The sequence below is a fragment of the Pecten maximus genome, chromosome 17, assembly GCF_902652985.1.
Source record: "Pecten maximus chromosome 17, xPecMax1.1, whole genome shotgun sequence".
Classification (NCBI taxonomy): domain Eukaryota; kingdom Metazoa; phylum Mollusca; class Bivalvia; order Pectinida; family Pectinidae; genus Pecten; species Pecten maximus.
This window is the reverse complement of record NC_047031.1, coordinates 29,988,145-30,003,314: the sequence shown is the minus strand read 5'-3', so window position 1 is coordinate 30,003,314 and position 15,170 is coordinate 29,988,145. Positions and strand designations below refer to the sequence as shown.

General features: G+C 36.8%; 1 protein-coding gene across 2 annotated transcripts in view; it reads right to left on the bottom strand.

The window, feature by feature from the left end:
* The window catches only part of LOC117315545 (glucose transporter type 1-like), a 30,783-nt gene extending 15,986 nt beyond the window's left edge, over positions 1-14,797 (bottom strand). Inside the window, exon 1 of one of the 2 annotated variants that reach the window (XM_033869783.1) lies at positions 14,645-14,797. The gene's annotated coding sequence lies outside the window, so the exon portion shown is untranslated. Of the gene's footprint in view, positions 1-12,297; positions 12,496-14,644 lie in introns of those variants that run through there. The other variant, XM_033869785.1, reaches the window with a different exon arrangement.
* Between the last annotated feature and the right edge of the window lie 373 nt (positions 14,798-15,170).

Here is a 15,170-nt window from a genome sequence, read left to right as displayed (position 1 = left end):
TCGGCCACCGTGGCCCCTAGATATGAATTAGGTGATACATGTACATAAAATATATGCTGAACAATAATTAAAAAGTACAATGTACCATACGACCAATTCGTTCTCTTATGATTCGTTAATGATGGTAATAACTCAATATAAATGGTCAGGGTACGATGCAGTAGCACAATTGTTTATACAGTATTGAAAGCAAACGTAGAGCTTTGTTTAAACTATATATGTACTATCCAGTCATAGAAAAAAAGTGCTAAATGATCGACTTACTAGATATTTCATCTTTTGCTGTGCTCTTCCGATAAATTTTTTTTTTTCGAAAGAACGAACTTGATGACGTCACGATTGCATGTCGTCATTCGAATACAGTGACGTGACGTCACAATGAAATTGCGATCGCGATGACAGTTAACGGAAGTTTAAATATGGCTTGTTGTAACTATGTGCTCAAAAGTTAACTTATCTTTTCTAATAACGTCATATGAATGTACGAATGTTTTAAATTGACTATATCACAAACGTTAATACGTTTATTAACCTTTCAATTTCGTAATGATACAGGTTTAGTTTGTTGTCCGTGTACAATCACATGGATTGCAGTTCAGGTTTGGTTTCGATGCGAAATTTGTTTGACTAAATCATTCAGTCAATCAACTCTGTCACTAATACAACCCTGTCACTAATACAACCCTGTCACTTATACAACCTTGTCACTAATACAACTCTGTCACTAACACAACCCTGTCACTAATACATGTCACTAATACAACCCTGTCACTAATACAACTCTGTCACTAATACAACCCTGTCACTAATACAACCCTGTCACTTATACAACCCTGTCACCAACACAACCCTGTCACTAATACAACCCTGTCACTAATACAACCCAGTCACTTATACAACCCTGTCACTAATACAACCCTGTCACTAATACAACCCTGTCACTTATACAACCCTGTCACTAATACAACCCTGTCACTTATACAACCCTGTCACTAATACAACTCTGTCACTTATACAACCCTGTCACTAATACAACCCCTGTCACTAACACAACCCTGTCACTAACACAACCCGGTCACTAATACAACCCTGTCACTAACACAACCCTGTCACTAATACAACCCTGTCACTAATACAACCCTGTCACTAATACAACCCTGTCACTAATACAACCCTGTCACTTATACAACCCGGTCACTAACACAACCTGTCACTAACACAACCCTGTCACTAATACAACCCTGTCACTAATACAACCCTGTCACTAATACAACCCTGTCACTAATACAACCCTGTCACTAATACAACCCTGTCACTAACACAACCCTGTCACTAATACAACCCTGTCACTAATACAACCCTGTCACTAATACAACCCTGTCACTAATACAACCCTGTCACTAATACAACCCTGTCACTAATACAACCCAGTCACTTATACAACCCAGTCACTAATCACAACCATGTCGCTAACACAACCCTGTCACTAATACAACCCTGTCACTAATACAACCATGTCACTAATACAACACTGTCACTAATACAACCCTGTCACTAACACAACCCTGTCACTGATACAACCCTGTCACTAATACAACCCTGTCACTAATACAACCCTGTCACTAATACAACCCTGTCACTTATACAACCCTGTCACTAATACAACCCGGTCACTAACACAACCCTGTCACTGATACAACCCTGTCACTAATACAACCCTGTCACTAATACAACCCAGTCACTAATACAACCCTGTCACTGATACAACCCTGTCACTAATACAACCCTGTCACTAATACAACCCAGTCACTAATACAACCCTGTCACTTATACAACCCTGTCACTAATACAACCCTGTCACTTATACAACCCAGTCACTAATACAACCCTGTCACTAATACAACCCAGTCACTAATACAACCCTGTCACTAATACAACCCTGTCACTAATACAACCCTGTCACTAATACAACCCTGTCACTAATACAACCCTGTCACTAATACAACCCTGTCACTAATACAACCCAGTCACTAATACAACCCTGTCACTTATACAACTCTGTCACTAATACAACTTCGTCACTAACACAACCCTGTCACTAACACAACCCTGTCACTAATACAACTCTGTCACTAATACAACTCAGTCACTAATACAACCCTGTCACTAATACAACTCTGTCACTTATACAACCCTGTCATTAATACAACTCAGTCACTAATACAATCCTGTCACTAACACAACCCTGTCACTAACACAACCCTGTCACTTATACAACCCAGTCACTTATACAACCCTGTCATTAACACAACCCTGTCACTTATACAACCCTGTCACTAACACAACCCTGTCACTAATACAACCCTGTCACTAATACAACCCTGTCACTAACACAACACTTTCACTAATACAACCCTGTCACTAACACAACACTTTCACTTATACAAGCAGCCAAATTGATGAGATGTTTCACTATCTAGTTCGCGCGACGTCAATAGGAAGATCTGCTGAAACCTATATTCGGTCAGATTTTTGTATATCTAAGAAAGGGTTAGATTATGGAACGGCTTACGTTGACTGAAGTTATGTCGATTAGAATGTACTTATCTATAAATAGATATTGGTCCTGAGCTATAATGAGCTACACGATTTATTCAGGATTTATTATCACATTGTTAACTTTCCTGTTGAACTGTCTGATGCAACCGACACAACAAAGGAGTTGGTGTGTACTGTACTACTAAACTGTTTGATGCGACAAAATAAAGGAGTTAGTGCATGTGTACTGTGTACTACTGAACTGTCTAATACGACCGACAGAATAAAGGAGTTGGTGTGTACTGTACTACTGAACTGTCTAATACGACAAAATAAAGGAGTTGGTGTGTACTGTACTACTGAACTGTCTAATACGACAAAATAAAGGAGTTGGTATGTACTGTACTACTGAACTGTCTAATACGACCGACAAAATAAAGGGTTGGTGTGTACTGTACTACTGAACTGTCTAATACGACAACATAAAGGAGTTGGTGTGTACTGTACTACTGAACTGTCTAATACGACAAAATAAAGGAGTTGGTGTGTACTGTACTACTGAACTGTCTAATACGACCGACAAAATAAAGGAGTTGGTGTGTACTGTACTACTGAACTGTCTAATACGACCGACAAAATAAAAGGGTTGGTGTGTACTGTACTGTACTACTGAACTGTCTAATACAACCGACAAAATAAAGGAGTTGGTGTGTACTGTACTACTGAACTGTCTAATACGACAAAATAAAGGAGTTGGTGTGTACTGTACTACTGAACTGTCTAATACGACAAAATAAAGGAGTTGGTGTGTACTGTACTACTGAACTGTCTAATACGACCGACAAAATAAAGAAGTTGGTGTGTACTGTACTACTGAACTGTCCGTTGCGTACGAAGCGACTACATATACATGTAAAGTCTTATCCAATCTTAAGGTATAGGTATATGTTCGCTCCTATGAGGAAGATAATGTTTTTTTTCCTTGACCGAGATAAACTGAATTCGGATAGTAATGTCGCTGGGCAGGATGTCACTCTACCGTGTCCGGATGTGGAAAGTCAATGTAGTGACACAGTACAGCGTCCGTCAGTGGCCTTGACATTCACGAACACCCTATGTAAGTTACTTACTATGCTGTTAAAGCGTTTACTAATTCGTATCGATATCTAAAAGGATTGTACGAAAGATCCATAGGATATTACCACATTTCTAAAGAAATAAGAATTATATACAGTACAACCAATGATAATTAGACTGTATCATACTGCTGATTCGTCCTTCTTTGACACGACAGTGATGTTAGGGGTCGAAAATGATCAAACCTGTGACCGTAGGCGTTAAGGGAAATGTCAAAATAACATAACGTCGGTGAACAAACGAACCCGTGATACTAATTCAACATAAAATGTTGAGACTAACGAACCCGTAATACTAACTCGACCTTAAATAGGGAGACTAACGAACCCGTAATACTAACTCGACCTAAAATAGGGAGACAAGCGGATTCATAATAATACTATTGAAAAATCACTGATAAAGAGAATACCGTTATAATAACGAAATATAATTCTAACTCATGAAAGGGCAAAGTATGAACAGACAATCTAGATTCGCATGAATACCATTCGAATAAACCTAGTTCTTCTTGAAAATTAAATCGTCTTCTGCTTCATCGACGACGCCCGCCGTACAAATATGTTATATCCGGGCAAGGCGGCATTCTTAAAATAAAACAAAACCTGTGTGGTGATAACGGATTCAGGAGGCATTTCAGCATAGTACACGCCTGACCTTATATCACTCGAACACGCCTGACCTCATATCGCTCGAACACGCCTGATCTTATATCGCTCGAACACGCCTGACCTCATATCACTCGAACACGCCTGACAGCATATCACTCGAACACGCCTGACCTCATATCGCTCGAACACGCCTGACCTTATATCACTCGAACACACCTAACCTTATATCGCTCGAACACGCCTAACCTTATATCACTCGAACACGCATAACCTTATATCGCTCGAACACGCCTGACCTTATATCGCTCGACCACGCCTGACCTTATATCGCTCGAACACGCCTAACCTTATATCACTCGAACGCGCCTGACCCCATATCGGTCGAACACGCCTGACCTCATATCGCTCGACCACGCCTGACCTTATATCGCTCGAACACGCCTGACCTCATATCACTCGAACACGCCTGACCTTATATCACTCGAACACGCCTGACCTCATATCGGTCGAACACGCCTGACCTCATATCGCTCGAACACGCCTGACCTTATATCACTCGAACACGCCTGACCTCATATCACTCGAACACGCCTGACACCATATCGCTCGAACACGCCTAACCTCATATCGCTCGAACACACCTGACCTCATATCACTCGAACACGCCTAACCTCATATCGGTCGAACACGCCTAACCTAATATCACTCGAACGCGCCTGACCTAATATTGCTCGAACGCGCCTGACCTTTTATCGCTCGAACGCGTCTGACCTCATATCGCTCGAACGCGCCTAACCTCATATCGCTCAAACACGCCTGACCTTATATCGCTCGAACACGCCTGACCTTATATCGCTCGAACACGCCTGACCTTATATCGCTCGAACGCGCCTGACCTTATATCACTCGAACGCGCCTGACCTTATATCGTACAAGGAAATAGAAAATTGTTAAATGAGATCGTGATGTGGATTATAAGACTTCCCCATATCTCTATCAACATGCATCATGTACATGTATAAATAGAAATCAAACAATTGTAAAATTGGTTACGAACGGATCGAGGTAAACAGAAGATGTTGAAGAGTTTGTAGTGTCCTTGATTTCGTTCTAGTGGGTATACAGTGTATCTTAGCTGCGATAACGTAGCTCTGGACGACGGACGGAAATTTCTGACAGATGGTCGTCGTCAGAGCTACGATTCCCTCCCATTGCTCGTAATGTAGCAAAACAGTGAACCTCGAAAATGCTACAAATAGCGGATATCGTTTTTCTCTCATATCTCGCCATGTTGGATAGAGTTTGCCCATGTAAGATAGCTATGTAAGATAAATCTATCTTACATAGCATTTCACGCGCGCGGATTAATCTGCGTTCAAGGGGGACAACTCTCACAACGTCGTCTGCTTGTGTTCACATCCGACAGTCCTTATCGTCGGTGTCGGTTTTGAAACGTTGGACTTAACTATAAAAATACATACATTCTTAGATAAATATATATCATATCAGCAGTAAATCAATAGGGCTACACGGTTAAACGATTAGACATTTCATCTGAGCGAACATATAACTCCGTTACTGTAACAAACAGTTAGACTACGCCTACAGGCCTGTTGTAACAGTTACAGTACAATACAGACTTGCCTACCCGACAGATTTGTCATTTGTCATTAAAAACATGTAAACACACACAATCACCTGGCAATGACAGGAAGTAAAATAAAAGCCATACATAAAAAAAATATAAAAAAGAAAATGTCAAACGTCACAACCTATGAAATGGTTCCGTTTGCGTCAGCAGGGGGCCCTGGAATTTGTTTACTCTACGGTACTGTCAGTAACTGTTAGGCCTACTCAGTAACCTGTGTATTTGGAAGTTGGGAATTGGCTCTTAAATGAACGAACATTCGGTAAAAATGACACCCCTCGATGTTCATATAAAAAATATTTATTTCAATTGTAACTCAGAGTCTATATTTGTGTAGAGTAACCATGAAAACTAACTGCCATCCTAGCCTTTCAATATGATCATCGTTAGCCTATCGACTGACCTACCTTCGTCATTCCATCAAGACAACCGGTTAAACACATATAATCCTATGTCACAGAAAAGATCGAATACTCGTATAGAGTCACTGTTCGCTGGTTCACACACGAAGTTGCCAAAATCACAGTGAATTTACAATTACCAGCCACGAAACATCGCCGCGTCATGGCGATCGAGATCGACATCACTCTCATTGAACTATGAATGGAATTCCAATGACAGTCGTGACGTCATGCAGTGACGTAGTATTTAAAAAAAAAAAAATTTGACTTGACATTTAAAAGTACAGTGTGTTCTGTGAAATGATTAAATATGTCGAGGTGCAAATCAAATTATATGTGAAGTTGGGAAACTCATTTCAGCGTTGGCTTTCAGTATTGTTGATAGAACTTCTTTTTCTCGGATGTTGACAATTTGATCACGGCCACGTAAAAGTCGGTCAAGTTACGGTAATTTTTATCGGCGAATTGTTCATTCGTTCATCACTTAATCACAAAATGAATGAAATTTGTGTGGAAACACTGTTTGCCAAAAATAGGGTATGATCTTTCAGAATATCATAAGTATATTTAGTAAAAACGTCAAATAAAGAAATTAAAAAAATGAAGAAAATGGATGGCTGAGGGACACTTTCGCCAGAAATTCGGTAATGATATGAGAGAAAAAGACTCTTTCATTATGTGTGTATGTAGGATAGGGATATTCCACCCTCGGGATCACAAAATGTGGTAAAACCCTCGGCAAGCCTCGGGTTTCACCACATTTTGTGACCCCTCGGGTGGAATGTCCCTATCCTACATATACACATATGAAAGAGTCTTATAATCTTTGGAGTAATAGTTCGTATAATTAAACATTTCTAATACAATTTTGCAATGTATTAGCCTACCGTCTAATCTAGAAATCTTTAATTCGCATATTCTTATATCATACTGCTCGTAGTTGTCTCCGTGATCCGCCATGATACTTCTCGAAGAACTCTCGCGAGGATTCTAACCCAAATATGGAACCCGTGATCCATATATGGATGAAGCTACTACGATAAATAAATACATAATCAGAGATATTTAACCACTCTTTTGTAACTCTTGTGAAGAAAGCGAATCTTACTTTGCGTAATTAAGATATATATAATCCGAATCTGTTTTTCTGTTGAAATCTCGCGGGAAACCTCATTAGCATCAATTTATTTTGATTTCCTTATAAGGAAATTGACCTTTACACTTGTATCAAAGATGGCGGTATGTTTGAACTGATATCTCCGTGTGTCTTGCTCGTTTTGGATTTTACTATTTATTGTCAAACATTTGAAGTAATGTGCAGGTTTGTTGCTTGAATATTCATAATAGATACCAGAATCATCAATTTACATGTGTTTTTTTATCCGAGAAAAATTTTACCACAGCTAAATACTGCCCGATGTGAATCACATCGGGGCTTGCTACACTATCGGCAATGGGAAGGACTTCATACCCTGCCGGAGAGCAGTGTAGGCAGGGTATGAATATTCGTTCTAAGTGTATCTGTGCGGTATCAGCGACCCGGGTATTGGCAGTGTAATATCGTATTGACCTACTGATATTAGACATAAAGTACATTGACGTCCCGAGAAATAAACCCGAATAACACAATAACCCAGTAATGATTACAATATACAATCTTTTTTTTTTAATTATTTCCGTAATGCTAGAAGGAGAAAGCCGGAATATTCAAACTAATTTGCATTAGTATTTATGCATATATATTTTTTCTGTATTTTTCTGCATTTCAGAAAATAAACATAATATTTTGATTTGTTAGCTCAACATTGATATCTTATCATTAAATGGCGGTAATTATATATACATTGATTGTACTGTATATAGTTTATCTCAAACGTCTTTGAATTTTTTAATTTAAAAAAAAATAAAATATTTTTTATTTTTATCAATTCGCGATGAATTTTATCACGGAGATATATATTATCTTATCTGACACAATAAAATAAACCACCAATACAATACAGTCACCAAGTCAGAGCGCTACATTATTGTACTATGAAAGATTGCGTCAACACAAACATGAGTTATCAACATCTGGTCCGGAATAGTTTTGATGGCCTACTTTGTATCCCATTTCCGTCTTTTCAATAGTGACACAGTTCAGGTCTTACACATGTACCTGATGTTCGTTAAAATCTAAAATTGAAAACATTGAAAATTATTAATGTTTAAAATGTTGAATTATGGGTCTAATGCCCCCCTTTTCCAGATTGAGTAATTTCTTCGACCAATTTGGAGTCTCCTTGATTACCTCCTCGGTATCGATTCTTCAGGTCAAAGGTCAAAATAAGACCAAAAAATGTATGATACAATTTGATTTCTTTTTAGCTTTACGGAAACCTACTGTCGTGTGTTGTAATGAAGTCTGATGATATCTGGTATATACATTGACAGCCCTGCCAATACCCTGACGACTCATATAATTATGTACCAAACGATTTGGCTACAAAACTCACCAAATCTCACAGAAATATATATTACCCATGATTTAATCTACTGGCTTATACAGCATTCTTATATTTTTTAATTTTCAATAGATACAAAATGTAAGTAATTTAATAGGTACCGTTGCGATAACATCATGATATTTTAATGATTAGTTGAATATATGTTTTTTTGTATAAAGAAACCGGTAGTTCTTTCTGTAGGTTCTTGTAACCTTTGGTATACCCCCAAAAAGGTTTAAATAATATTATCCTAATATTTACCAATCTAATTAAAATCTAGATGGCGATTCTCTCTACCTTACATGAACATCTAACAACATCAAATAAGGGGTCACGTTCTGATGACCTTTGAGATGTGCATATTCCACTCTCAGGGCAATTGTCAATGTGTCGAAGTCATCGAAGCAAACCATTTCGTCACAGCATGCATCTCAAGCAAAACAATTTAGGCACAGCATGTATATAGCTATATGCTTAGTTGGGCGAAATGACATGAAACAAATTGACATATTATGCAAGCTATGCGCTCTAGTCATGCCATCTCGGACATATATAATTCACTTCCAAGATTCTGGAAGTAGTTCGCCTCATCCATTATTTGTTATTACAAACCATCAACCATACATCTTTTGTGTTTGTTGGTAAATCCCTACAAATCAGCTCGCAGCTTGTCGGGGTATATATTATATTATCTTTCATCATCAACAACACAATTACATGGCTGTAGATGATAGTGATTGGGAAATTTATTCTTAAATCGATAACTTAACACAATGACGCAACCATTACGCACACAATTTTTTTCATGTTCTCTAGGAAACAAACGTCAATATGCGATTTTCTATATTTGTTACCCGGATGTTTACATTTGCAATTCTCCATTGATAGCGCCATCTGTTAGCGAAATGATTCCAAACTATCCCTTTTATGGAGTACGGATCATACACGCTACCTCAGTAATCTCTTTGTAAAGCGCGACTGAAGTACATGTACAAAGGTAAGAAAACACAATATGCTGCCCTCACGCCGGAGGGTACCCCCCCCCCCTAACAACAGTTGTTACTATAACAGGGATTTATCATAACCGACCCCTAACAACAGTTGTTACTATAACAGGGATTTATCATTTCAAATTGTGGACAAAGGTTTGCATAAATTCATTCTAGAGGTCATTAAAAACAACTTTTGAAGGGTACTTAATAATTATAGAGGTACCGGTCCATTCAACAAACCGATCACTCATATCCTAGAGATTAAGATGCATGGAATAGTCTATATTATACTGTATCGTTAAGAATGGACATATAGTTGACCTCTCTACTACAGTATAGATTCCAGACAATGTATTGGCTGACGGGGTTGCTAACCTTATTGAGATATTTCTATTTTCTATTCTAAGCTAAATTTTCGATATGCCTCCCTAAACGTCGCCTCGTTGCTTTACATTTGAATCATGCGTCCAACCCTATAACAAAGGTTACGAATAGTCTACAACAACAGTTAACACTGTCTACACTGGTCGTGCATTAATGAAACCGACACATTAAAAACATATATCGGTCGTTTCGATTTGGATCAGGAGAGAGGTGATGCCAGTATGCATTTGACATAATAGTTCAGTAACATGGCGATACTCATCAACCGACAAAATGAATAAAACCTAAAGTCACACAAGATAGTATAACCTTTCAATACTTATTGAGAATAAGATACTGCTAGACCAGTTAAGGTCATGCAGGATATTTCATAATTGTTAATATCAAATTTCAAAAGAACGTCATTTTGAATGTGTATATTCTGAACCATTAATTGATAGTGTTCAAATTAAGTAAAATCTGACATACAATTATGGTAAACCTCGAGAACAAAGGTCCACCACCAAAGTTAAAACTAACACTCTCAAATGATTGTACCAAAAAAGATAAATATCAATATCAGCACATAACTTCCCGCATCGATACAAATACACCCCACCCCTGTCCTTATTGACCGGCATGATTGATAATAACAATCTATTAACATCTATCACGCCATATATTCTGAAAATATTATTAATGGTCTGGGTCCGTTGATCATTAAAGTGTTGATGATACAATATGTAATATAACCACGAGAAACATTAACTATAATTTGAGTTTTGGCACCGATTACATAAGTAAATAAATTAGCATTAAGACGAAAATGTCGACGTGTTAAATTCAATTTACATTTTCTCCTTTAAAAAGAAAACAATATTAACATTAATAGTAAACAGATAAAGACGAAGTCTACTCACGTCATCTGCTCCAAGTTATAATTTAAGTTAAGTATTAAAGATTGGAAGCTGTTCTAATATTTAACCCTGGTCACGTTGCGTTATATAAGGCGCATACGTCACAAGTTGTATATATTTGCATGTTTGGCACGTATTGAGGAAACGTTATCAATGATGCTATTATTTTAGTTTAAACTGTATTTTTATTATAGGAAGTTTTACAGCAACAAACCCATTTTTGTAAAACACACTGAAAGCTGATATTTATTCCTTCTATTAATCAATCGTCTTAAATTCATATCAAATCAAAGAGTGTGAGAAACCATCTTAATATATGATATTCTAGAAACTTTTCAACTGTCGAACATATATGAGCTACTCAAAGAGCGAAGAGAAGAAGCCTTTAAAGGCAGGTACTTCTATACAGTTTCATATTTTATGAATTGTGCTACATACGGAGATCAGTTACCTGAATTGACATGTTTTATAATGAACACATATTTGGCATATTTAGTGACCTCTATACACATGTCTCGGTATAAGCTGTTTATATGTATGAATTATACAAATGCGAGTAGAGTTTGTATTTTGTAGAAAAAACTTTATATATGTTTTTATTGTTTTTTTTTACTCTCACCTAAACGCGTGAGTCTTGCGTTTATTATTATCTCTGATGATAATTCCCATGTATACACCACCTAAACAACTTTGTATACACACAACAATGTATACAGTAACTGGATATGATAGCGACTATATATCAGATTCCAAATGTACTTCCTGTAAAAATAGCTGCCCAGTGTTAAAAGTCACTTCTTTTCCCAAAAATATGAATGGCAGACAGAAAACTTTGAAGTTTGATATTTTGAGACAAATTATTATGTTTGCAAATATGAGGATTGTGATTGTATATGACATCGGGATACATAATCGTGACTTGTGTGATATTAGAGATCGATCTCCAGTACGATATCAGGTGTTAATATCTATGTATGACAATGAGTTATAGAAATTCAAAATTGCAGCGAGATTTTTTTTTTTTTTTTTTGCATTCGTCTATTTCAAATACATTGTAGAATGGTTAAATTAATGATAAATAATCCATGAGAAAATCTGTGAACATACCAAATAACACAATTTCACAAGCATAAGCTTATGATAACTATGTTACATAATCTAGTAGTCACCTTTCCAATATCATTCTAATAATAAATACTCTATCTACCTGTACAGGAAGTCCCTCCGTCAGTAACTTTCCACGTGTTGGATATTCGTTTCATATCACGTGGTCAGTGATCTAAATATAGCCCCGGTATGGTGGGATTCTTGACCACTGTTTTATGACACCCTTCCTTATACAATCCATTTAAACCACGATCGGGGTCAGCTGTACCTTACATATCAACATGTGCCTCACACGAGGGCTACGTTTGGGGTGGGATGAACGCTTGATCTTTAATACCAGTCGTTATACAATGTTCTTGTCATTTTAAGCGCTTATCAGATCTAGTTGTCAACTGAGGTCAAACGCCATCGAATGTCACGTAGATATAACAGTAGCATAGCTCGATAAGGCTGTCGTCTGTTATAAAACCAGTTAGTATTGACATCATTATTTCTTCATGAATATTTATGAAACATGTATCTTCGTGAATATTCATGTTTATATTTGATGTTTACAAACGTGATTAATGGCAAACTTTAATGTTTTTGAATATATTTAATCGATAACATGTTTACCTTAGCTATCTTTACTTATATTTAACCGAGTAAATTATCTTCCATAAGATTAACATGTTGTCAGCATATCTCTATACAAATTGAGAGTTAAATTAAACTACATCATATACCTACCTTGTAGGACGAAATTTTTATCAAGATGTATATTTCTTAGCTGATTGTACATGACATGAAATACATATTTGTATATTAAACCTTATCAATAAACATAATCGGAGACCAATGATTATTCAACATGAAGAAGAAAAAGAAGAATATATTGATAAACATCAACTGGATCCGAATCAAAATGAAATTGAATGAATTACATCGGGTAATTATATAGTTCAATGGAAGGTAATATTACTCACATATACATACTGATACACCATTGCACATAAATGTATAAAAATGAGTGTTTCCATGTTCCTCATAGGTTTTGATATTTGATTTAATTTAATGCGATAGAATGTCTTAATTTTGACGGCATTACTATGTTGCACATGCATGTAAATAAGTTTGTTAATGCTGAATTAGTTCCTCCAATACATAAAAAGGGGTGAAGACCTGGGAGTCTACTGCCAATAAAGATAAATTAAGGAACGGACAAACCAGGGATGACACTATCAATATAAACATTTGTAGTTATTTGGGAAACGGTTTCAATGATATTGTTATAAGTTGTGCCCAACCCTTTTTGCTTTGAATTTATGACAATAAAAGTGTGTTTAAATCAAAGAAAGTTCGGGTTGGAACTTCTTCTTCTTCTTCTTCTTCTTCTTCTTCTTCTTCTTCTTCTTCATTTTGAATAATCATTGGTCTCCGATTATGTTTATTGATAAGGTTTAATATACAAATATGTATTTCATTTCATGTACAATCAGCTAAGGAATATACATGTTGGTCAATGTGAAAGCAAACGTTATGTAAATCACAGACAAAAAATAAACGATAGAAAGAACATTCTCGATCGAACAATTAACATTTCTGATTGTTCAAGGTTGAAACTGGAGTACCCGGGAAAAAACTCACGTAATCGGGCGGGTGACTCCATACATTTGTCACGCCTGGGCAAAACGCAAGACACCATCAGGTTTACAATGGCCGAAAATTTCTGAAGACAGACAAACTTGTTCGCCGCTAATTTCTGAAGACAGACAAACTTGTTCGCCGATAATTTCTGAAGACAGACAAACTTGTTCGCCGATAATTTCTGAAGACAGACAAACTTGTTCGCCAAGAATTTCTGAAGACAGACAAATTTGTTCGCCGAGAATTTCTGAAGACAGACAAACTTGTTCGCCAAGAATTTCTGAAGACACACAAACTTGTTCTCCCTGTCTCGGCACGCAAATATACCTTACATGTATACCAATAGATTGTACAGTATACTATTTTAGCATATTTTGATATAAAATTTAATGAGAGTCAGAAACAGTCCCAACCAAATATGATATATATGATGGATAAGGACCCACCAAAGAACCCATGTATTTGATAAAGTTCAACACCAATCGAAAATACAACTACCACGCTTACTAAGAGTGTATCTCTGCGTTTAGTTGCGCAGAATTTTAGGAATGTATGAAAAAATGCCTAACAACTCCGGAGGAGTAGCTTTAAGGTCGAAAACCATGGCTACGGAATGTGACTGTCAACAGGATGCATGTAGCTATGACAGGTTTCTATGTCTCCACGTGTCCCACGTGATCCTGGTTTATACATATGTTACAGAGTTACCTTAATGTTACTATAGATGTACCGGTACATTAGTTAAAGAATGTAACAAGTTTTTTTTAAGTCAATGGATGCAACAATATGTTTCTGATTTATCAATTTCAGCCGAAACTTACCTTTATATAACTGCACGTGGGACACAGTTTCTCCAAACCGAGGTGAGCCCTGTCTAAACGAACATTCCCAAACACAACACTTATATATATGATGTCGTCGCATGTTGTGTACACAAACATGTCTTCCTTCATGGGGACATGCCTTGTCGGTTTTGAAATGTTATGCGGAATATCCCAAATCTTATTATATGGTCATGTATCTTATAATATGTGATTGTTATTGTGTAAAATGTTTGGCGATTAACCCTGTAGATGACGTGACTTCAATGTTTCAGGATATTCATGTTTTAATTATGATTACAAAAATGTAATGTCTGTATGGTTTTATTTTATAAAGCTAGCTAATATCAATGACTAAATCATGTTCGCATTTGTACCAAGCTTTGTTAGCTTGATAAAAATACCTCTCAAGTTAAAATAAATGATATTCTCATAATTCTTAAGCTGAACGTAAAATAAAATTGTCGTAGACTTGATATGACTATGTTACAATATGCACGTCGAGTTCCGTGTTCTTGTCTATGTG